Here is a 19,965-nt window from a genome sequence, read left to right as displayed (position 1 = left end):
AAAGGACAAAAACAGAATCTACAGAACTGGAGACCACTAACCCTTCTAGGTGTCGATGTAAAAATACTGGCCAAGGTTTTATTTTTACGAACTCAACCCATCGTTGGTGACCTGGTGGAGAGTGAACAAACATGTGGAGTACAAGGACGGACAATGACAGATAGCCTAGCCCTGGTGAGAGACACGTATCTCCTCTGTAAAGAACGTAACAGCCCCCTATGTATACTAAGTTTGGACCTCGAAAAAGCTTTTGATAGCATAAGCCACGATTATATAAAAGCAGTGTTGAAACATTTTGGTTTTGGAGAAAATTTTAGACGGTGGGTTAACCTCTTGTACACTGACTGCCATAGTGTGGTAATAGTTAATGGACAACAAACAAATGCTATGGATATCCGGGCTGGGGTCAGACAAGGGTGCCCCTTGTCACCCACATTATTTATTTTAGCAATAGAACCGCTAGTTTGTGCCCTTAGAAGGAACAATGACATAAAAGGAATTTTTGTGCCAGGAAGTGAAAATAGACAGGCAAAAATATCAGTTTATATGGATGATATCACTTTGTTACTTTCAGACAATAAATCTATAGGAGAAGCCTTAAAGGTCTGTGAAAACTTTACTCTCGCTGCAAGCACAAGGGTTAATAAGAACAAAACCAAAATACTTTATTTGAATTGGAAAGAGAAATACGAAAATATAGACCTGATTAAAAATAAAGACACAATTAAAGTCTTGGGAATTCAGATAGGAAAAGACATGGAAGTAAAAAACTGGGAGTCAAAGCTACCCAAATTGACAGCCAATTTAAGAGCATGGCAAGATAGGGAGCTTACATTTACTGGGAAAGTCTTAATTGTGAACTCGGTACTGTTGGCTTCAGTGAATAATCTGGCGACTGTGTTTCCTGCCCCCTATCGGATACTTAAGACTCTGAAGAAGATGTTGTTCCAGTTTATCTGGGGGGGGAAATCAGAGAGACTCAAACGAAATATAATGCATCGCCTCCCACTGTGCGGGGGTATCGGGGTGCCATTAATCGAGGCAAAATTTGAAGCAATGTTCTTGGCCCCAATTTTAAAGGCAGTCCTTCTACCAGAAAGGGAAATTTTGTGGCACTATTTTGCAAAATTGTGGGTGGGTAGAAAAGTTTTAATCACATGGGGAAAAAGACCATCAATGGATGTCCCCCACGCCGAGATTTGCCCATCAGTCTACAAACATGTGCTTGAGAACTTATCCAAAGGACTTAGCCAGGTACCATCGACAGAACTGACAAGGAGAAAAATAGAACAAAAACTGTCCGTAGATTTGGAGAAACTTACCCCGGTAGATCTTTTATCGGCACAAGAGAGCAAAAGGGCATGGGAAAATATACATTTTCAAAAACTTACGAACAGACACAGAGATTTGGCCTGGCAAATTGGCCATAAATGTTTGCCAACCCGAGAGTTCCTTTTTAAAAGACACTTTACACCAAGCCCAAGATGCCCGAGACCCTTTTGTGGCAGTGAGGAAACTCATTTACACGTTTTTTGGACATGCCCTTTTGCTGTGAATGCCTGGGTAACAGTATCCCCATGGCTGAAAAATGTTGGGAAAATTCCATCAAGTTATAACAATATTGCCTATGGTGAAACTGCAAAATTCCAAAATAAGGAGAGGTGGTGGATTATAGTTAATTGTATAAAAGAAGCTATCTGGAAATCAAGGAATGTATTGACTTTTAAAAACTATCAAATGTCAGAAATGTTGTTGATGAAATGTGTTATGAATATTTTTAAAGATTATGTTTTAAGAGATTTAGTGGAAGGAAAGAGAGAAGAAATAATCAATTTATGGAAAATTCCAAACTCTTTTAAAGACTTGCTGTATTCATAGTTTTGGTAAATAATGTGTAATTGTATTGACTTTTGTAAACTGTGTTTAAAAGATGTGTTTTAAGTGTGGAAAGTATTTTGAAAGAAATTTATTGCTATGAAATAATAAAAACCGCCTGAAAAGTGAAAAGTGCCTTTTACTAAAGATTTCCGTGGAGAGGGACAACAAGAGATCTTTCCAATTTTTTGATGCCCTGCTTCAATGCGGGGCTTTTCTACCTATGTCTAAAGCAAGCAAGCGGTCATCCTCCAAGAGCAAAGGTTGTGTCTTGTCGGCCTTTAAACATGCCCTTGCGTACCCTCCGTTTGGCATCCCGTGTTCAAGAACTTTAAAAGTAAAAAAGAGTGCTTAGAACGCACAGACTTGCGTGTGTATCGCTGCCGTTTAACCTGGGGCTCAATCGTCGGGTGGAAGCTGGTCCATGCAAATGGCCGGAAGGACCATGCTGCCACATTGCCTCTTCCAGGGCCTGGGCCTTGGCTCGGAGCGGAGCAACTCATACTTACCTGGCAGGGGCGACACCATGATCAGGAAGGTGGTTCACCCAGGGCGAGGCTCGTCCATTGCACAAACAGGATGTGCTGACCCCTGTGAATTCCCCAAATGTGGGAATCTCAACTGCATAATTTCTGGTAGTGGGGGACTGCGTTCGCGCTCTCCCCTCTTGTTTTTTGTCAGAGGAAAAAAAAAAAAACCCAAAGGGTCGTTTCCATGTACGCCGCTCGCGCTCCGGCCCCTCCGCCGGGCGCTTTGCGCGGGCGCCGCTTTGGACCGTTGACGGGAGGGTCAGCGTGGGGAGAGCTCACTGCTCCCCGAACCCATTGTGGGCATCGCTTCTCGGCCTTTTGGCTAAGATCAAGTGTAGTATCTGTTCTTATCAGTTTAATATCTGATACGTCCCCTACCCGGGGACCGTATATTAAATTGATTTTTGGACCAGGGAGATGGAATTTGGGGCTTGCTCCGTCCACTCCACGCATCGGCTCGGTATTGCAGTACCTCCGAGAACGGTGCACCTCCTCTCTCAGGTTAAAAAAAGTCATTCAGTTTGTTTTCGCCGTCACGTTACATGCAAATGTGCCATCATACCCTCATGTTAAACGCTTCCTTGCCGTTTGTCTGCTCCGGAAGTGGACAAAAATTCTCGGAGACGTTTTGAGTGGAAGGGCTGGATATTTCAAATCTCCCGCCAAAAGCCCTGACTGGAGAAGAGGGGGAGGGAAGGTGAAGTATCTGTTCCTAAACCCAACCCCCTTGGGAGGTAGCCCATTCCACGTAAACCCTTGTGCAAAATAGGCCACCTTTGGAATTTGAGTGGCCCCTTTGTGGAGTACAGTACATGTGACTAGTTGTTTTGTTTTTTTTTTGGGGGGGGGGGTCAAACGCAACACCGACTTTCAAACCCATCCTCAACAAGTAAAGTCTTCGCATGAGGGCGTGCTTCTGCCCGGTTTCGAGCCGGGGACCTTTTGCGTGTGAGGCAAACATGATAACCGCTACACTACAGAAGCGATAGTGTAGCGCAGGTACGTTGGTGGGACAAGTCCTCAGCGTCAGTGCAACGCTTTCGTGCTGGGTAAAACGCACTTTCTCTCCCCGTCTGGGAATCGAACCCAGGTCTTCCGCGTGACAAGCGGAGATACTGTCCACTATACTAACGAGGACATATGGGGCTGCAGGGGGGCCCCTTTTTTTTTTTTTTTTTTTTTGGGGCGTGTGTGTCGGTGTCTTTTTCCCCCGATCTCTGTGATGAAAAGTTTGAAGGACTACGCCGACAATTCCTCCGCTCCTCCCTCTTTTCTAGGAATAAACCATCGAGTTTGGAATGAACCGTGTTAAAGATTGAAGCAAACATAAAAGGAGGCTTTGTTTCTGCCCGGTTTCGAGCCGAGGACCTTTCGCGCGTTAGGCGAACGTGATAACCGCTACACTACAGAAACGACGTGCGAGCCTGTCGTGTCCCTTTTGCCGCGCGACCGCCGATGCAAATGAGCGCGTGAACAGAAGTACACTGCCCGTGATGAAGCCCCGTGTGCCCTCAAGTACTGGACGCCGTGTGGCGCTGCAACGTGGCACTATTGTTTCTCTTCAGAGCGTATAAATCTTTCGCCTTTTACTAAAGATTTCCGTGGAGAGGGACAACAAGAGATCTTTCCAATTTTTTGATGCCCTGCTTCAATGCGGGGCTTTTCTACCTATGTCTAAAGCAAGCAAGCGGTCATCCTCCAAGAGCAAAGGTTGTGTCTTGTCGGCCTTTAAACATGCCCTTGCGTACCCTCCGTTTGGCATCCCGTGTTCAAGAACTTTAAAAGTAAAAAAGAGTGCTTAGAACGCACAGACTTGCGTGTGTATCGCTGCCGTTTAACCTGGGGCTCAATCGTCGGGTGGAAGCTGGTCCATGCAAATGGCCGGAAGGACCATGCTGCCACATTGCCTCTTCCAGGGCCTGGGCCTTGGCTCGGAGCGGAGCAACTCATACTTACCTGGCAGGGGTGACACCATGATCAGGAAGGTGGTTCACCCAGGGCGAGGCTCGTCCATTGCACAAACAGGATGTGCTGACCCCTGTGAATTCCCCAAATGTGGGAATCTCAACTGCATAATTTCTGGTAGTGGGGGACTGCGTTCGCGCTCTCCCCTCTTGTTTTTTGTCAGAGGAAAAAAAAAAAACCCAAAGGGTCGTTTCCATGTACGCCGCTCGCGCTCCGGCCCCTCCGCCGGGCGCTTTGCGCGGGCGCCGCTTTGGACCGTTGACGGGAGGGTCAGCGTGGGGAGAGCTCACTGCTCCCCGAACCCATTGTGGGCATCGCTTCTCGGCCTTTTGGCTAAGATCAAGTGTAGTATCTGTTCTTATCAGTTTAATATCTGATACGTCCCCTACCCGGGGACCGTATATTAAATTGATTTTTGGACCAGGGAGATGGAATTTGGGGCTTGCTCCGTCCACTCCACGCATCGGCTCGGTATTGCAGTACCTCCGAGAACGGTGCACCTCCTCTCTCAGGTTAAAAAAAGTCATTCAGTTTGTTTTCGCCGTCACGTTACATGCAAATGTGCCATCATACCCTCATGTTAAACGCTTCCTTGCCGTTTGTCTGCTCCGGAAGTGGACAAAAATTCTCGGAGACGTTTTGAGTGGAAGGGCTGGATATTTCAAATCTCCCGCCAAAAGCCCTGACTGGAGAAGAGGGGGAGGGAAGGTGAAGTATCTGTTCCTAAACCCAACCCCCTTGGGAGGTAGCCCATTCCACGTAAACCCTTGTGCAAAATAGGCCACCTTTGGAATTTGAGTGGCCCCTTTGTGGAGTACAGTACATGTGACTAGTTGTTTTGTTTTTTTTTGGGGGGGGGGGTCAAACGCAACACCGACTTTCAAACCCATCCTCGACAAGTAAAGTCTTCGCATGAGGGCATGCTTCTGCCCGGTTTCGAGCCGGGGACCTTTTGCGTGTGAGGCAAACGTGATAACCGCTACACTACAGAAGCGATAGTGTAGCGCAGGTACGTTGGTGGGACAAGTCCTCAGCGTCAGTGCAACGCTTTCGTGCTGGGTAAAACGCACTTTCTCTCCCCGTCTGGGAATCGAACCCAGGTCTTCCGCGTGACAAGCGGAGATACTGTCCACTATACTAACGAGGACATATGGGGCTGCAGGGGGGCCCCTTTTTTTTTTTTTTTTTTTTGGGGCGTGTGTGTCGGTGTCTTTTTCCCCCGATCTCTGTGATGAAAAGTTTGAAGGACTACGCCGACAATTCCTCCGCTCCTCCCTCTTTTCTAGGAATAAACCATCGAGTTTGGAATGAACCGTGTTAAAGATTGAAGCAAACATAAAAGGAGGCTTTGTTTCTGCCCGGTTTCGAGCCGAGGACCTTTCGCGCGTTAGGCGAACGTGATAACCGCTACACTACAGAAACGACGTGCGAGCCTGTCGTGTCCCTTTTGCCGCGCGACCGCCGATGCAAATGAGCGCGTGAACAGAAGTACACTGCCCGTGATGAAGCCCCGTGTGCCCTCAAGTACTGGACGCCGTGTGGCGCTGCAACGTGGCACTCTTGTTTCTCTTCAGAGCGTATAAATCTTTCGCCTTTTACTAAAGATTTCCGTGGAGAGGGACAACAAGAGATCTTTCCAATTTTTTGATGCCCTGCTTCAATGCGGGGCTTTTCTACCTATGTCTAAAGCAAGCAAGCGGTCATCCTCCAAGAGCAAAGGTTGTGTCTTGTCGGCCTTTAAACATGCCCTTGCGTACCCTCCGTTTGGCATCCCGTGTTCAAGAACTTTAAAAGTAAAAAAGAGTGCTTAGAACGCACAGACTTGCGTGTGTATCGCTGCCGTTTAACCTGGGGCTCAATCGTCGGGTGGAAGCTGGTCCATGCAAATGGCCGGAAGGACCATGCTGCCACATTGCCTCTTCCAGGGCCTGGGCCTTGGCTCGGAGCGGAGCAACTCATACTTACCTGGCAGGGGCGACACCATGATCAGGAAGGTGGTTCACCCAGGGCGAGGCTCGTCCATTGCACAAACAGGATGTGCTGACCCCTGTGAATTCCCCAAATGTGGGAATCTCAACTGCATAATTTCTGGTAGTGGGGGACTGCGTTCGCGCTCTCCCCTCTTGTTTTTTGTTAGAGGAAAAAAAAAAAACCCAAAGGGTTGTTTCCATGTACGCCGCTCGCGCTCCGGCCCCTCCGCCGGGCGCTTTGCGCGGGCGCCGCTTTGGACCGTTGACGGGAGGGTCAGCGTGGGGAGAGCTCACTGCTCCCCGAACCCATTGTGGGCATCGCTTCTCGGCCTTTTGGCTAAGATCAAGTGTAGTATCTGTTCTTATCAGTTTAATATCTGATACGTCCCCTACCCGGGGACCGTATATTAAATTGATTTTTGGACCAGGGAGATGGAATTTGGGGCTTGCTCCGTCCACTCCACGCATCGGCTCGGTATTGCAGTACCTCCGAGAACGGTGCACCTCCTCTCTCAGGTTAAAAAAAGTCATTCAGTTTGTTTTCGCCGTCACGTTACATGCAAATGTGCCATCATACCCTCATGTTAAACGCTTCCTTGCCGTTTGTCTGCTCCGGAAGTGGACAAAAATTCTCGGAGACGTTTTGAGTGGAAGGGCTGGATATTTCAAATCTCCCGCCAAAAGCCCTGACTGGAGAAGAGGGGGAGGGAAGGTGAAGTATCTGTTCCTAAACCCAACCCCCTTGGGAGGTAGCCCATTCCACGTAAACCCTTGTGCAAAATAGGCCACCTTTGGAATTTGAGTGGCCCCTTTGTGGAGTACAGTACATGTGACTAGTTGTTTTGTTTTTTTTTGGGGGGGGGGTCAAACGCAACACCGACTTTCAAACCCATCCTCGACAAGTAAAGTCTTCGCATGAGGGCGTGCTTCTGCCCGGTTTCGAGCCGGGGACCTTTTGCGTGTGAGGCAAACGTGATAACCGCTACACTACAGAAGCGATAGTGTAGCGCAGGTACGTTGGTGGGACAAGTCCTCAGCGTCAGTGCAACGCTTTCGTGCTGGGTAAAACGCACTTTCTCTCCCCGTCTGGGAATCGAACCCAGGTCTTCCGCGTGACAAGCGGAGATACTGTCCACTATACTAACGAGGACATATGGGGCTGCAGGGGGGCCCCTTTTTTTTTTTTTGGGGCGTGTGTGTCGGTGTCTTTTTCCCCCGATCTCTGTGATGAAAAGTTTGAAGGACTACGCCGACAATTCCTCCGCTCCTCCCTCTTTTCTAGGAATAAACCATCGAGTTTGGAATGAACCGTGTTAAAGATTGAAGCAAACATAAAAGGAGGCTTTGTTTCTGCCCGGTTTCGAGCCGAGGACCTTTCGCGCGTTGGGCGAACGTGATAACCGCTACACTACAGAAACGACATGCGAGCCTGTCGTGTCCCTTTTGCCGCGCGACCGCCGATGCAAATGAGCGCGTGAACAGAAGTACACTGCCCGTGATGAAGCCCCGTGTGCCCTCAAGTACTGGACGCCGTGTGGCGCTGCAACGTGGCACTCTTGTTTCTCTTCAGAGCGTATAAATCTTTCGCCTTTTACTAAAGATTTCCGTGGAGAGGGACAACAAGAGATCTTTCCAATTTTTTGATGCCCTGCTTCAATGCGGGGCTTTTCTACCTATGTCTAAAGCAAGCAAGCGGTCATCCTCCAAGAGCAAAGGTTGTGTCTTGTCGGCCTTTAAACATGCCCTTGCGTACCCTCCGTTTGGCATCCCGTGTTCAAGAACTTTAAAAGTAAAAAAGAGTGCTTAGAACGCACAGACTTGCGTGTGTATCGCTGCCGTTTAACCTGGGGCTCAATCGTCGGGTGGAAGCTGGTCCATGCAAATGGCCGGAAGGACCATGCTGCCACATTGCCTCTTCCAGGGCCTGGGCCTTGGCTCGGAGCGGAGCAACTCATACTTACCTGGCAGGGGCGACACCATGATCAGGAAGGTGGTTCACCCAGGGCGAGGCTCGTCCATTGCAAAAACAGGATGTGCTGACCCCTGTGAATTCCCCAAATGTGGGAATCTCAACTGCATAATTTCTGGTAGTGGGGGACTGCGTTCGCGCTCTCCCATCTTGTTTTTTGTCAGAGGAAAAAAAAAAAAACCCAAAGGGTCGTTTCCATGTACGCCGCTCGCGCTCCGGCCCCTCCGCCGGGCGCTTTGCGCGGGCGCCGCTTTGGACCGTTGACGGGAGGGTCAGCGTGGGGAGAGCTCACTGCTCCCCGAACCCATTGTGGGCATCGCTTCTCGGCCTTTTGGCTAAGATCAAGTGTAGTATCTGTTCTTATCAGTTTAATATCTGATACGTCCCCTACCCGGGGACCGTATATTAAATTGATTTTTGGACCAGGGAGATGGAATTTGGGGCTTGCTCCGTCCACTCCACGCATCGGCTCGGTATTGCAGTACCTCCGAGAACGGTGCACCTCCTCTCTCAGGTTAAAAAAAGTCATTCAGTTTGTTTTCGCCGTCACGTTACATGCAAATGTGCCATCATACCCTCATGTTAAACGCTTCCTTGCCGTTTGTCTGCTCCGGAAGTGGACAAAAATTCTCGGAGACGTTTTGAGTGGAAGGGCTGGATATTTCAAATCTCCCGCCAAAAGCCCTGACTGGAGAAGAGGGGGAGGGAAGGTGAAGTATCTGTTCCTAAACCCAACCCCCTTGGGAGGTAGCCCATTCCACGTAAACCCTTGTGCAAAATAGGCCACCTTTGGAATTTGAGTGGCCCCTTTGTGGAGTACAGTACATGTGACTAGTTGTTTTGTTTTTTTTTTGGGGGGGGGTCAAACGCAACACCGACTTTCAAACCCATCCTCGACAAGTAAAGTCTTCGCATGAGGGCGTGCTTCTGCCCGGTTTCGAGCCGGGGACCTTTTGCGTGTGAGGCAAACGTGATAACCGCTACACTACAGAAGCGATAGTGTAGCGAAGGTACGTTGGTGGGACAAGTCCTCAGCGTCAGTGCAACGCTTTCGTGCTGGGTAAAACGCACTTTCTCTCCCCGTCTGGGAATCGAACCCAGGTCTTCCGCGTGACAAGCGGAGATACTGTCCACTATACTAACGAGGACATATGGGGCTGCAGGGGGGCCCCTTTTTTTTTTTTTTTTTTTGGGGCGTGTGTGTCGGTGTCTTTTTCCCCCGATCTCTGTGATGAAAAGTTTGAAGGACTACGCCGACAATTCCTCCGCTCCTCCCTCTTTTCTAGGAATAAACCATCGAGTTTGGAATGAACCGTGTTAAAGATTGAAGCAAACATAAAAGGAGGCTTTGTTTCTGCCCGGTTTCGAGCCGAGGACCTTTCGCGCGTTAGGCGAACGTGATAACCGCTACACTACAGAAACGACGTGCGAGCCTGTCGTGTCCCTTTTGCCGCGCGACCGCCGATGCAAATGAGCGCGTGAACAGAAGTACACTGCCCGTGATGAAGCCCCGTGTGCCCTCAAGTACTGGACGCCGTGTGGCGCTGCAACGTGGCACTCTTGTTTCTCTTCAGAGCGTATAAATCTTTCGCCTTTTACTAAAGATTTCCGTGGAGAGGGACAACAAGAGATCTTTCCAATTTTTTGATGCCCTGCTTCAATGCGGGGCTTTTCTACCTATGTCTAAAGCAAGCAAGCGGTCATCCTCCAAGAGCAAAGGTTGTGTCTTGTCGGCCTTTAAACATGCCCTTGCGTACCCTCCGTTTGGCATCCCGTGTTCAAGAACTTTAAAAGTAAAAAAGAGTGCTTAGAACGCACAGACTTGCGTGTGTATCGCTGCTGTTTAACCTGGGGCTCAATCGTCGGGTGGAAGCTGGTCCATGCAAATGGCCGGAAGGACCATGCTGCCACATTGCCTCTTCCAGGGCCTGGGCCTTGGCTCGGAGCGGAGCAACTCATACTTACCTGGCAGGGGCGACACCATGATCAGGAAGGTGGTTCACCCAGGGCGAGGCTCGTCCATTGCACAAACAGGATGTGCTGACCCCTGTGAATTCCCCAAATGTGGGAATCTCAACTGCATAATTTCTGGTAGTGGGGGACTGCGTTCGCGCTCTCCCATCTTGTTTTTTGTCAGAGGAAAAAAAAAAAAACCCAAAGGGTCGTTTCCATGTACGCCGCTCGCGCTCCGGCCCCTCCGCCGGGCGCTTTGCGCGGGCGCCGCTTTGGACCGTTGACGGGAGGGTCAGCGTGGGGAGAGCTCACTGCTCCCCGAACCCATTGTGGGCATCGCTTCTCGGCCTTTTGGCTAAGATCAAGTGTAGTATCTGTTCTTATCAGTTTAATATCTGATACGTCCCCTACCCGGGGACCGTATATTAAATTGATTTTTGGACCAGGGAGATGGAATTTGGGGCTTGCTCCGTCCACTCCACGCATCGGCTCGGTATTGCAGTACCTCCGAGAACGGTGCACCTCCTCTCTCAGGTTAAAAAAAGTCATTCAGTTTGTTTTCGCCGTCACGTTACATGCAAATGTGCCATCATACCCTCATGTTAAACGCTTCCTTGCCGTTTGTCTGCTCCGGAAGTGGACAAAAATTCTCGGAGACGTTTTGAGTGGAAGGGCTGGATATTTCAAATCTCCCGCCAAAAGCCCTGACTGGAGAAGAGGGGGAGGGAAGGTGAAGTATCTGTTCCTAAACCCAACCCCCTTGGGAGGTAGCCCATTCCACGTAAACCCTTGTGCAAAATAGGCCACCTTTGGAATTTGAGTGGCCCCTTTGTGGAGTACAGTACATGTGACTAGTTGTTTTGTTTTTTTTTTGGGGGGGGGGGTCAAACGCAACACCGACTTTCAAACCCATCCTCGACAAGTAAAGTCTTCGCATGAGGGCGTGCTTCTGCCCGGTTTCGAGCCGGGGACCTTTAGCGTGTGAGGCAAACGTGATAACCGCTACACTACAGAAGCGATAGTGTAGCGCAGGTACGTTGGTGGGACAAGTCCTCAGCGTCAGTGCAACGCTTTCGTGCTGGGTAAAACGCACTTTCTCTCCCCGTCCGGGAATCGAACCCAGGTCTTCCGCGTGACAAGCGGAGATACTGTCCACTATACTAACGAGGACATATGGGGCTGCAGGGGGGCCCCTTTTTTTTTTTTTTTTTTTTTTGGGGCGTGTGTGTCGGTGTCTTTTTCCCCCGATCTCTGTGATGAAAAGTTTGAAGGACTACGCCGACAATTCCTCCGCTCCTCCCTCTTTTCTAGGAATAAACCATCGAGTTTGGAATGAACCGTGTTAAAGATTGAAGCAAACATAAAAGGAGGCTTTGTTTCTGCCCGGTTTCGAGCCGAGGACCTTTCGCGCGTTAGGCGAACGTGATAACCGCTACACTACAGAAACGACGTGCGAGCCTGTCGTGTCCCTTTTGCCGCGCGACCGCCGATGCAAATGAGCGCGTGAACAGAAGTACACTGCCCGTGATGAAGCCCCGTGTGCCCTCAAGTACTGGACGCCGTGTGGCGCTGCAACGTGGCACTCTTGTTTCTCTTCAGAGCGTATAAATCTTTCGCCTTTTACTAAAAAGATCACAAGTGTTGGGGCTGTGCGGTGTATGGAGCACAACACTTTAAGCGACGTGCTCCAACATCGGCAGATGAGGAAATGGCAGCAGCTTCGCACGGCCCCCGGCGGAATGCACTCCGCTTCGAACTACTGGGAGAACTGGAAATGGATCGATTGACCTTCAGCAGACGCCTTTTGCAAAAAGAACTGGCTGTAACAACGAATCAACTGGACTTTATATTTGCCTTTCCTGGCAAAAAGATTTTTGAAGTCGTTTTCACCACAACGAAGCATCTGGAGACATGTTTGGAGTTGTACGAGAGGAAGAAAACATCCACCACTGTCTTCCAGCAGGTGAACGTTACTCCTCTCACTGATTTGGATAAAAAAACTGTCCATATCGTTATCTATTCAGAAAAAGTGAGACTGGATGATGTCAAGACATGGGCCTCTTTCTTCTGCGATGTCCTAAAAGCAACAGAGGTTGTAGACATCGATGGCATTAAAACAGGAACCAAGCGGCTGGAAGTGAAGTTAAGAAGAACTAACGGGGAACTTCAACATCTCCCTAACTCCATTCAACTGGGGGCTTTCCGAGGCTCTGTCTTTTATCCGGGGCAGCCACGGAAATGCAGAAGATGCGGCAGCCTTGATCACCTGGCAGCAGGGTGCAATGTAGCCCAATGCAGAAAGTGCAAATCCCTGGATCATCCCACATCACTATGCACAGTTTCAGTTAAATGCAACCTGTGTTCGGCGGACACCCATCTCTTTAAGGACTGCCCACAAGCCTATGCTAATAGAGTGAAAGGGAATACAGTGACAACATCAGTATCATGCCAAGATGACCCGGATCCCTATTCCCAACTCTTTGATGAGAATCCCGTGTCACAAGACAGAATGGACAAGGCAGATGGACCGGACAACTCTCCAAAAGAACCACCCACAGTGAGACTTCAGGATGTCCCCAAAACTCTACAGGATGCAGAAGGGGTCTTCGACGCCCTGTTGGCCAGCCTCCCCCCCTTCCAGGAGGAGGGCACACAAGGGGAACCTGCACCGCAAGAGGATAGTCAAGATGGTTTAGCAGCAACAGCTGAAACCTTTCTTCCGGACACTCAAGTGGAATTTTTGGAACGGCAGGGGGCGGTAAAACGCCTTCAGAACACGTCAAGTGAGGAATCTTTCCACCTAGAGCAGTCTGAAAAGGTATGGCCACCTGCCTCGTCTCCCTCCACCGAATTCCTTGACCATACTAGCGTGAACACGTTTACAGTTGTGACAAAAATAAAATCGGCGGAAGGCCCCCCAAATCCACAAAAGAAAAAAAGGAAGGGTCACAGAACACAAGGAGAAAATGGTTTAGTGGTAAACTCCTCCAACTATTAATATGACCTCTCTCTCGGTAGTCACAATTAATACAAGAGGCTTGAATGAATTGTTAAAGTGCCAGACAGTTTTCAATGAACTGCATAATGGAATTGGAGATATTTTCTGTCTCCAAGAATGTAATATACCTTTTAAAGATAGTTATAGAGATTATGAAAGTAGATGGCCTCATGGACAATCCTTTTGGTCTGGAGATAATGAAAACAAGAACTCTGGGGTAGCGATCTTGCTCCGAGGTCACCATTTTAATATAAACAGAGTCCAGAGAATAAGTGATGGAAGAATACTCTCTGTAGACTTAGATCAAAATGGAAAACAACTTAGAGTTATCAGTGTTTATTGTCCACCCACAGTGCAAGGAAGACTTAAAACCTTGGAACTTTTACAGACTTTAATTTTTTGCAAATATGAAGTTGTCATTGGGGGTGACTTTAACTGCATCTTGACTAGAACAGACAGATTGACAAAACGAGCTACTACGGCAAAACTAGATGCCAGCTCACACGCTTTGGCGAATTTAATAAGAGACTGTCATTTGAAAGACTGTGCGGAAAGTTTAGGGTCAAAACCAGACTTTACGTGGTCTAATGGCAAATCCTTCTCACGTATTGATCTTACCCTGGTGTCCCGAGGCCTTCTCCCCCTTAAATGTTGGAGAACACCAGTTGTCTTTTCAGATCACTTTAAGCTAACCACCGTGATGGACATTAAAGGAGGGTTGAAACGCCATACGGGCCCGTGGAAATTAAATATTGCTTTATTACAGAACAAATACATAGTAGAAAAATTAAAAGGAAAATTTGAACAATGGAAAACCCTACGAGATCTCCATAACTCCTGTGGAGACTGGTGGGAAGATATTAAATCCAGGACAAAATCCTTCTTCATGTCAGAGAGTAAAACACTGGCCGCTAGAAAGAGAATGTTTTATTCTAGACTTCAAAGAAAACTTCAAAACTACTATAAACTGGCACAAAACGGCTTTGACATGCAACAAGAGATTGTCACACTAAAAGCAAAACTATGTGAACTAATGAGGGAGAAGAGTAAAAGTATCCTCCTGAGAAGCAGGATCCAACATCTAGAGGAAAATGAGAAATGTTCCCGGTACTTTTTCCAAAAAATAGCAAAAGCAAAGCACCATATAACATCTGTCTATGATCAGGAAGGAAAAGAAGAGAAGGACATGGAAAAAATCATTCACATTATTAGGTCCTTTTTTGCCAATCTCTATCAGGACACACTGGTGTCTAGCAAAATGATGGACACTTTTCTTTCTAAGACTACTGGAAAACTTAGTACTTCAGTGAAGGAATCCTTAGACAAAAATATAACATTGGCAGAACTGACAAAAGCCATTACAAGTATGAAAGACAATAAAACTCCAGGCTTGGATGGTCTCCCCAAAGAGTTTTACGTTACCTTTTGGGAGCAGCTGAAACTCCCCCTTTTGGAGATGTACAACGAAAGTCTTGGCAAAGGAGCGTTGCCATCATCATTGAGACGGGGGGCAATCTCCCTCCTTCACAAAAAAGGACAAAAACAGAATCTACAGAACTGGAGACCACTAACCCTTCTAGGTGTCGATGTAAAAATACTGGCCAAGGTTTTATTTTTACGAACTCAACCCATCGTTGGTGACCTGGTGGAGAGTGAACAAACATGTGGAGTACAAGGACGGACAATGACAGATAGCCTAGCCCTGGTGAGAGACACGTATCTCCTCTGTAAAGAACGTAACAGCCCCCTATGTATACTAAGTTTGGACCTCGAAAAAGCTTTTGATAGCATAAGCCACGATTATATAAAAGCAGTGTTGAAACATTTTGGTTTTGGAGAAAATTTTAGACGGTGGGTTAACCTCTTGTACACTGACTGCCATAGTGTGGTAATAGTTAATGGACAACAAACAAATGCTATGGATATCCGGGCTGGGGTCAGACAAGGGTGCCCCTTGTCACCCACATTATTTATTTTAGCAATAGAACCGCTAGTTTGTGCCCTTAGAAGGAACAATGACATAAAAGGAACTTTTGTGCCAGGAAGTGAAAATAGACAGGCAAAAATATCAGTTTATATGGATGATATCACTTTGTTACTTTCAGACAATAAATCTATAGGAGAAGCCTTAAAGGTCTGTGAAAACTTTACTCTCGCTGCAAGCACAAGGGTTAATAAGAACAAAACCAAAATACTTTATTTGAATTGGAAAGAGAAATACGAAAATATAGACCTGATTAAAAATAAAGACACAATTAAAGTCTTGGGAATTCAGATAGGAAAAGACATGGAAGTAAAAAACTGGGAGTCAAAGCTACCCAAATTGACAGCCAATTTAAGAGCATGGCAAGATAGGGAGCTTACATTTACTGGGAAAGTCTTAATTGTGAACTCGGTACTGTTGGCTTCAGTGAATAATCTGGCGACTGTGTTTCCTGCCCCCTATCGGATACTTAAGACTCTGAAGAAGATGTTGTTCCAGTTTATCTGGGGGGGGAAATCAGAGAGACTCAAACGAAATATAATGCATCGCCTCCCACTGTGCGGGGGTATCGGGGTGCCATTAATCGAGGCAAAATTTGAAGCAATGTTCTTGGCCCCAATTTTAAAGGCAGTCCTTCTACCAGAAAGGGAAATTTTGTGGCACTATTTTGCAAAATTGTGGGTGGGTAGAAAAGTTTTAATCACATGGGGAAAAAGACCATCAATGGATGTCCCCCACGCCGAGATTTGCCCATCAGTCTACAAACATGTGCTTGAGAACTTATCCAAAGGACTTAGCCAGGTACCATCGACAGAACTGACAAGGAGAAAAATAGAACAAAAACTGTCCGTAGATTTGGAGAAACTTACCCCGGTAGATCTTTTATCGGCACAAGAGAGCAAAAGGGCATGGGAAAATATACATTTTCAAAAACTTACGAACAGACACAGAGATTTGGCCTGGCAAATTGGCCATAAATGTTTGCCAACCCGAGAGTTCCTTTTTAAAAGACACTTTACACCAAGCCCAAGATGCCCGAGACCCTTTTGTGGCAGTGAGGAAACTCATTTACACGTTTTTTGGACATGCCCTTTTGCTGTGAATGCCTGGGTAACAGTATCCCCATGGCTGAAAAATGTTGGGAAAATTCCATCAAGTTATAACAATATTGCCTATGGTGAAACTGCAAAATTCCAAAATAAGGAGAGGTGGTGGATTATAGTTAATTGTATAAAAGAAGCTATCTGGAAATCAAGGAATGTATTGACTTTTAAAAACTATCAAATGTCAGAAATGTTGTTGATGAAATGTGTTATGAATATTTTTAAAGATTATGTTTTAAGAGATTTAGTGGAAGGAAAGAGAGAAGAAATAATCAATTTATGGAAAATTCCAAACTCTTTTAAAGACTTGCTGTATTCATAGTTTTGGTAAATAATGTGTAATTGTATTGACTTTTGTAAACTGTGTTTAAAAGATGTGTTTTAAGTGTGGAAAGTATTTTGAAAGAAATTTATTGCTATGAAATAATAAAAACCGCCTGAAAAGTGAAAAGTGCCTTTTACTAAATATTTCCGTGGAGAGGGACAACAAGAGATCTTTCCAATTTTTTGATGCCCTGCTTCAATGCGGGGCTTTTCTACCTATGTCTAAAGCAAGCAAGCGGTCATCCTCCAAGAGCAAAGGTTGTGTCTTGTCGGCCTTTAAACATGCCCTTGCGTACCCTCCGTTTGGCATCCCGTGTTCAAGAACTTTAAAAGTAAAAAAGAGTGCTTAGAACGCACAGACTTGCGTGTGTATCGCTGCCGTTTAACCTGGGGCTCAATCGTCGGGTGGAAGCTGGTCCATGCAAATGGCCGGAAGGACCATGCTGCCACATTGCCTCTTCCAGGGCCTGGGCCTTGGCTCGGAGCGGAGCAACTCATACTTACCTGGCAGGGGCGACACCATGATCAGGAAGGTGGTTCACCCAGGGCGAGGCTCGTCCATTGCACAAACAGGATGTGCTGACCCCTGTGAATTCCCCAAATGTGGGAATCTCAACTGCATAATTTCTGGTAGTGGGGGACTGCGTTCGCGCTCTCCCCTCTTGTTTTTTGTCAGAGGAAAAAAAAAAAAACCCAAAGGGTCGTTTCCATGTACGCCGCTCGCGCTCCGGCCCCTCCGCCGGGCGCTTTGCGCGGGCGCCGCTTTGGACCGTTGACGGGAGGGTCAGCGTGGGGAGAGCTCACTGCTCCCCGAACCCATTGTGGGCATCGCTTCTCGGCCTTTTGGCTAAGATCAAGTGTAGTATCTGTTCTTATCAGTTTAATATCTGATACGTCCCCTACCCGGGGACCGTATATTAAATTGATTTTTGGACCAGGGAGATGGAATTTGGGGCTTGCTCCGTCCACTCCACGCATCGGCTCGGTATTGCAGTACCTCCGAGAACGGTGCACCTCCTCTCTCAGGTTAAAAAAAGTCATTCAGTTTGTTTTCGCCGTCACGTTACATGCAAATGTGCCATCATACCCTCATGTTAAACGCTTCCTTGCCGTTTGTCTGCTCCGGAAGTGGACAAAAATTCTCGGAGACGTTTTGAGTGGAAGGGCTGGATATTTCAAATCTCCCGCCAAAAGCCCTGACTGGAGAAGAGGGGGAGGGAAGGTGAAGTATCTGTTCCTAAACCCAACCCCCTTGGGAGGTAGCCCATTCCACGTAAACCCTTGTGCAAAATAGGCCACCTTTGGAATTTGAGTGGCCCCTTTGTGGAGTACAGTACATGTGACTAGTTGTTTTGTTTTTTTTTGGGGGGGGGGTCAAACGCAACACCGACTTTCAAACCCATCCTCGACAAGTAAAGTCTTCGCATGAGGGCGTGCTTCTGCCCGGTTTCGAGCCGGGGACCTTTTGCGTGTGAGGCAAACGTGATAACCGCTACACTACAGAAGCGATAGTGTAGCGCAGGTACGTTGGTGGGACAAGTCCTCAGCGTCAGTGCAACGCTTTCGTGCTGGGTAAAACGCACTTTCTCTCCCCGTCTGGGAATCGAACCCAGGTCTTCCGCGTGACAAGCGGAGATACTGTCCACTATACTAACGAGGACATATGGGGCTGCAGGGGGGCCCCTTTTTTTTTTTTTTTTTTTTTGGGGCGTGTGTGTCGGTGTCTTTTTCCCCCGATCTCTGTGATGAAAAGTTTGAAGGACTACGCCGACAATTCCTCCGCTCCTCCCTCTTTTCTAGGAATAAACCATCGAGTTTGGAATGAACCGTGTTAAAGATTGAAGCAAACATAAAAGGAGGCTTTGTTTCTGCCCGGTTTCGAGCCGAGGACCTTTCGCGCGTTAGGCGAACGTGATAACCGCTACACTACAGAAACGACGTGCGAGCCTGTCGTGTCCCTTTTGCCGCGCGACCGCCGATGCAAATGAGCGCGTGAACAGAAGTACACTGCCCGTGATGAAGCCCCGTGTGCCCTCAAGTACTGGACGCCGTGTGGCGCTGCAACGTGGCACTCTTGTTTCTCTTCAGAGCGTATAAATCTTTCGCCTTTTACTAAAGATTTCCGTGGAGAGGGACAACAAGAGATCTTTCCAATTTTTTGATGCCCTGCTTCAATGCGGGGCTTTTCTACCTATGTCTAAAGCAAGCAAGCGGTCATCCTCCAAGAGCAAAGGTTGTGTCTTGTCGGCCTTTAAACATGCCCTTGCGTACCCTCCGTTTGGCATCCCGTGTTCAAGAACTTTAAAAGTAAAAAAGAGTGCTTAGAACGCACAGACTTGCGTGTGTATCGCTGCCGTTTAACCTGGGGCTCAATCGTCGGGTGGAAGCTGGTCCATGCAAATGGCCGGAAGGACCATGCTGCCACATTGCCTCTTCCAGGGCCTGGGCCTTGGCTCGGAGCGGAGCAACTCATACTTACCTGGCAGGGGCGACACCATGATCAGGAAGGGGGTTCACCCAGGGCGAGGCTCGTCCATTGCACAAACAGGATGTGCTGACCCCTGTGAATTCCCCAGATGTGGGAATCTCAACTGCATAATTTCTGGTAGTGGGGGACTGCGTTCGCGCTCTCCCCTCTTGTTTTTTGTCAGAGGAAAAAAAAAAAAACCCAAAGGGTCGTTTCCATGTACGCCGCTCGCGCTCCGGCCCCTCCGCCGGGCGCTTTGCGCGGGCGCCGCTTTGGACCGTTGACGGGAGGGTCAGCGTGGGGAGAGCTCACTGCTCCCCGAACCCATTGTGGGCATCGCTTCTCGGCCTTTTGGCTAAGATCAAGTGTAGTATCTGTTCTTATCAGTTTAATATCTGATACGTCCCCTACCCGGGGACCGTATATTAAATTGATTTTTGGACCAGGGAGATGGAATTTGGGGCTTGCTCCGTCCACTCCACGCATCGGCTCGGTATTGCAGTACCTCCGAGAACGGTGCACCTCCTCTCTCAGGTTAAAAAAAGTCATTCAGTTTGTTTTCGCCGTCACGTTACATGCAAATGTGCCATCATACCCTCATGTTAAACGCTTCCTTGCCGTTTGTCTGCTCCGGAAGTGGACAAAAATTCTCGGCGACGTTTTGAGTGGAAGGGCTGGATATTTCAAATCTCCCGCCAAAAGCCCTGACTGGAGAAGAGGGGGAGGGAAGGTGAAGTATCTGTTCCTAAACCCAACCCCCTTGGGAGGTAGCCCATTCCACGTAAACCCTTGTGCAAAATAGGCCACATTTGGAATTTGAGTGGCCC

At 47.9% G+C, this 19,965-nt stretch overlaps 33 non-coding genes across 33 annotated transcripts; 19 read left to right on the top strand and 14 right to left on the bottom strand.

Annotated features, from left to right (window-relative positions):
* The first annotated feature begins 2,376 nt into the window (after positions 1 to 2,376).
* LOC140374878 (U1 spliceosomal RNA) lies at positions 2,377 to 2,542 on the top strand. Its single transcript, XR_011929203.1, has one exon. It is a non-coding gene; the product is annotated as a U1 spliceosomal RNA (small nuclear RNA).
* A 165-nt stretch (positions 2,543 to 2,707) lies between these two features.
* Positions 2,708 to 2,899, top strand: LOC140375038 (U2 spliceosomal RNA). The gene has a single exon (XR_011929355.1). It is a non-coding gene; the product is annotated as a U2 spliceosomal RNA (small nuclear RNA).
* Positions 2,900 to 3,470: 571 nt separating this feature from the next.
* trnad-guc (transfer RNA aspartic acid (anticodon GUC)) lies at positions 3,471 to 3,542 on the bottom strand. The gene has a single exon. It is a non-coding gene; the product is annotated as a tRNA-Asp (tRNA).
* Positions 3,543 to 3,745: 203 nt separating this feature from the next.
* trnav-aac (transfer RNA valine (anticodon AAC)) lies at positions 3,746 to 3,818 on the bottom strand. The gene has a single exon. It is a non-coding gene; the product is annotated as a tRNA-Val (tRNA).
* Positions 3,819 to 3,952: 134 nt separating this feature from the next.
* Positions 3,953 to 4,066, top strand: LOC140375204 (U5 spliceosomal RNA). The gene has a single exon (XR_011929508.1). It is a non-coding gene; the product is annotated as a U5 spliceosomal RNA (small nuclear RNA).
* Positions 4,067 to 4,353: 287 nt separating this feature from the next.
* On the top strand, positions 4,354 to 4,519 carry LOC140374993 (U1 spliceosomal RNA). The gene has a single exon (XR_011929313.1). It is a non-coding gene; the product is annotated as a U1 spliceosomal RNA (small nuclear RNA).
* A 164-nt stretch (positions 4,520 to 4,683) lies between these two features.
* Positions 4,684 to 4,875, top strand: LOC140375036 (U2 spliceosomal RNA). Its single transcript, XR_011929354.1, has one exon. It is a non-coding gene; the product is annotated as a U2 spliceosomal RNA (small nuclear RNA).
* A 416-nt stretch (positions 4,876 to 5,291) lies between these two features.
* Positions 5,292 to 5,364, bottom strand: trnav-cac (transfer RNA valine (anticodon CAC)). Its single transcript has one exon. It is a non-coding gene; the product is annotated as a tRNA-Val (tRNA).
* An 81-nt stretch (positions 5,365 to 5,445) lies between these two features.
* trnad-guc (transfer RNA aspartic acid (anticodon GUC)) lies at positions 5,446 to 5,517 on the bottom strand. Its single transcript has one exon. It is a non-coding gene; the product is annotated as a tRNA-Asp (tRNA).
* Positions 5,518 to 5,719: 202 nt separating this feature from the next.
* Positions 5,720 to 5,792, bottom strand: trnav-aac (transfer RNA valine (anticodon AAC)). The gene has a single exon. It is a non-coding gene; the product is annotated as a tRNA-Val (tRNA).
* A 134-nt stretch (positions 5,793 to 5,926) lies between these two features.
* LOC140375181 (U5 spliceosomal RNA) lies at positions 5,927 to 6,040 on the top strand. The gene has a single exon (XR_011929487.1). It is a non-coding gene; the product is annotated as a U5 spliceosomal RNA (small nuclear RNA).
* Positions 6,041 to 6,327: 287 nt separating this feature from the next.
* LOC140374877 (U1 spliceosomal RNA) lies at positions 6,328 to 6,493 on the top strand. The gene has a single exon (XR_011929202.1). It is a non-coding gene; the product is annotated as a U1 spliceosomal RNA (small nuclear RNA).
* Positions 6,494 to 6,657: 164 nt separating this feature from the next.
* Positions 6,658 to 6,849, top strand: LOC140375035 (U2 spliceosomal RNA). The gene has a single exon (XR_011929353.1). It is a non-coding gene; the product is annotated as a U2 spliceosomal RNA (small nuclear RNA).
* A 415-nt stretch (positions 6,850 to 7,264) lies between these two features.
* trnav-cac (transfer RNA valine (anticodon CAC)) lies at positions 7,265 to 7,337 on the bottom strand. Its single transcript has one exon. It is a non-coding gene; the product is annotated as a tRNA-Val (tRNA).
* An 81-nt stretch (positions 7,338 to 7,418) lies between these two features.
* trnad-guc (transfer RNA aspartic acid (anticodon GUC)) lies at positions 7,419 to 7,490 on the bottom strand. Its single transcript has one exon. It is a non-coding gene; the product is annotated as a tRNA-Asp (tRNA).
* A 402-nt stretch (positions 7,491 to 7,892) lies between these two features.
* LOC140375180 (U5 spliceosomal RNA) lies at positions 7,893 to 8,006 on the top strand. Its single transcript, XR_011929486.1, has one exon. It is a non-coding gene; the product is annotated as a U5 spliceosomal RNA (small nuclear RNA).
* Positions 8,007 to 8,293: 287 nt separating this feature from the next.
* On the top strand, positions 8,294 to 8,459 carry LOC140374920 (U1 spliceosomal RNA). Its single transcript, XR_011929243.1, has one exon. It is a non-coding gene; the product is annotated as a U1 spliceosomal RNA (small nuclear RNA).
* A 165-nt stretch (positions 8,460 to 8,624) lies between these two features.
* On the top strand, positions 8,625 to 8,816 carry LOC140375034 (U2 spliceosomal RNA). The gene has a single exon (XR_011929352.1). It is a non-coding gene; the product is annotated as a U2 spliceosomal RNA (small nuclear RNA).
* A 415-nt stretch (positions 8,817 to 9,231) lies between these two features.
* trnav-cac (transfer RNA valine (anticodon CAC)) lies at positions 9,232 to 9,304 on the bottom strand. Its single transcript has one exon. It is a non-coding gene; the product is annotated as a tRNA-Val (tRNA).
* Positions 9,305 to 9,385: 81 nt separating this feature from the next.
* On the bottom strand, positions 9,386 to 9,457 carry trnad-guc (transfer RNA aspartic acid (anticodon GUC)). The gene has a single exon. It is a non-coding gene; the product is annotated as a tRNA-Asp (tRNA).
* A 201-nt stretch (positions 9,458 to 9,658) lies between these two features.
* trnav-aac (transfer RNA valine (anticodon AAC)) lies at positions 9,659 to 9,731 on the bottom strand. Its single transcript has one exon. It is a non-coding gene; the product is annotated as a tRNA-Val (tRNA).
* Positions 9,732 to 9,865: 134 nt separating this feature from the next.
* Positions 9,866 to 9,979, top strand: LOC140375179 (U5 spliceosomal RNA). Its single transcript, XR_011929485.1, has one exon. It is a non-coding gene; the product is annotated as a U5 spliceosomal RNA (small nuclear RNA).
* A 287-nt stretch (positions 9,980 to 10,266) lies between these two features.
* On the top strand, positions 10,267 to 10,432 carry LOC140374914 (U1 spliceosomal RNA). The gene has a single exon (XR_011929238.1). It is a non-coding gene; the product is annotated as a U1 spliceosomal RNA (small nuclear RNA).
* Positions 10,433 to 10,597: 165 nt separating this feature from the next.
* LOC140375033 (U2 spliceosomal RNA) lies at positions 10,598 to 10,789 on the top strand. The gene has a single exon (XR_011929351.1). It is a non-coding gene; the product is annotated as a U2 spliceosomal RNA (small nuclear RNA).
* An 847-nt stretch (positions 10,790 to 11,636) lies between these two features.
* trnav-aac (transfer RNA valine (anticodon AAC)) lies at positions 11,637 to 11,709 on the bottom strand. Its single transcript has one exon. It is a non-coding gene; the product is annotated as a tRNA-Val (tRNA).
* A 5,458-nt stretch (positions 11,710 to 17,167) lies between these two features.
* Positions 17,168 to 17,333, top strand: LOC140374876 (U1 spliceosomal RNA). The gene has a single exon (XR_011929201.1). It is a non-coding gene; the product is annotated as a U1 spliceosomal RNA (small nuclear RNA).
* Positions 17,334 to 17,498: 165 nt separating this feature from the next.
* On the top strand, positions 17,499 to 17,690 carry LOC140375032 (U2 spliceosomal RNA). The gene has a single exon (XR_011929350.1). It is a non-coding gene; the product is annotated as a U2 spliceosomal RNA (small nuclear RNA).
* Positions 17,691 to 18,105: 415 nt separating this feature from the next.
* trnav-cac (transfer RNA valine (anticodon CAC)) lies at positions 18,106 to 18,178 on the bottom strand. Its single transcript has one exon. It is a non-coding gene; the product is annotated as a tRNA-Val (tRNA).
* Positions 18,179 to 18,259: 81 nt separating this feature from the next.
* On the bottom strand, positions 18,260 to 18,331 carry trnad-guc (transfer RNA aspartic acid (anticodon GUC)). The gene has a single exon. It is a non-coding gene; the product is annotated as a tRNA-Asp (tRNA).
* Positions 18,332 to 18,534: 203 nt separating this feature from the next.
* On the bottom strand, positions 18,535 to 18,607 carry trnav-aac (transfer RNA valine (anticodon AAC)). Its single transcript has one exon. It is a non-coding gene; the product is annotated as a tRNA-Val (tRNA).
* A 134-nt stretch (positions 18,608 to 18,741) lies between these two features.
* Positions 18,742 to 18,855, top strand: LOC140375178 (U5 spliceosomal RNA). The gene has a single exon (XR_011929484.1). It is a non-coding gene; the product is annotated as a U5 spliceosomal RNA (small nuclear RNA).
* A 287-nt stretch (positions 18,856 to 19,142) lies between these two features.
* On the top strand, positions 19,143 to 19,308 carry LOC140374919 (U1 spliceosomal RNA). Its single transcript, XR_011929242.1, has one exon. It is a non-coding gene; the product is annotated as a U1 spliceosomal RNA (small nuclear RNA).
* A 165-nt stretch (positions 19,309 to 19,473) lies between these two features.
* Positions 19,474 to 19,665, top strand: LOC140375031 (U2 spliceosomal RNA). The gene has a single exon (XR_011929349.1). It is a non-coding gene; the product is annotated as a U2 spliceosomal RNA (small nuclear RNA).
* The last annotated feature ends 300 nt before the right edge of the window (positions 19,666 to 19,965 follow it).

Source organism: Eucyclogobius newberryi, unplaced genomic scaffold, assembly GCF_026437365.1.
Source record: "Eucyclogobius newberryi isolate DKJ021-1_F unplaced genomic scaffold, fEucNew1.0.hap1 SCAF_32, whole genome shotgun sequence".
NCBI lineage: Eukaryota > Metazoa > Chordata > Actinopteri > Gobiiformes > Gobiidae > Eucyclogobius > Eucyclogobius newberryi.
This window is presented reverse-complemented; position numbering and strand designations above follow the sequence as displayed.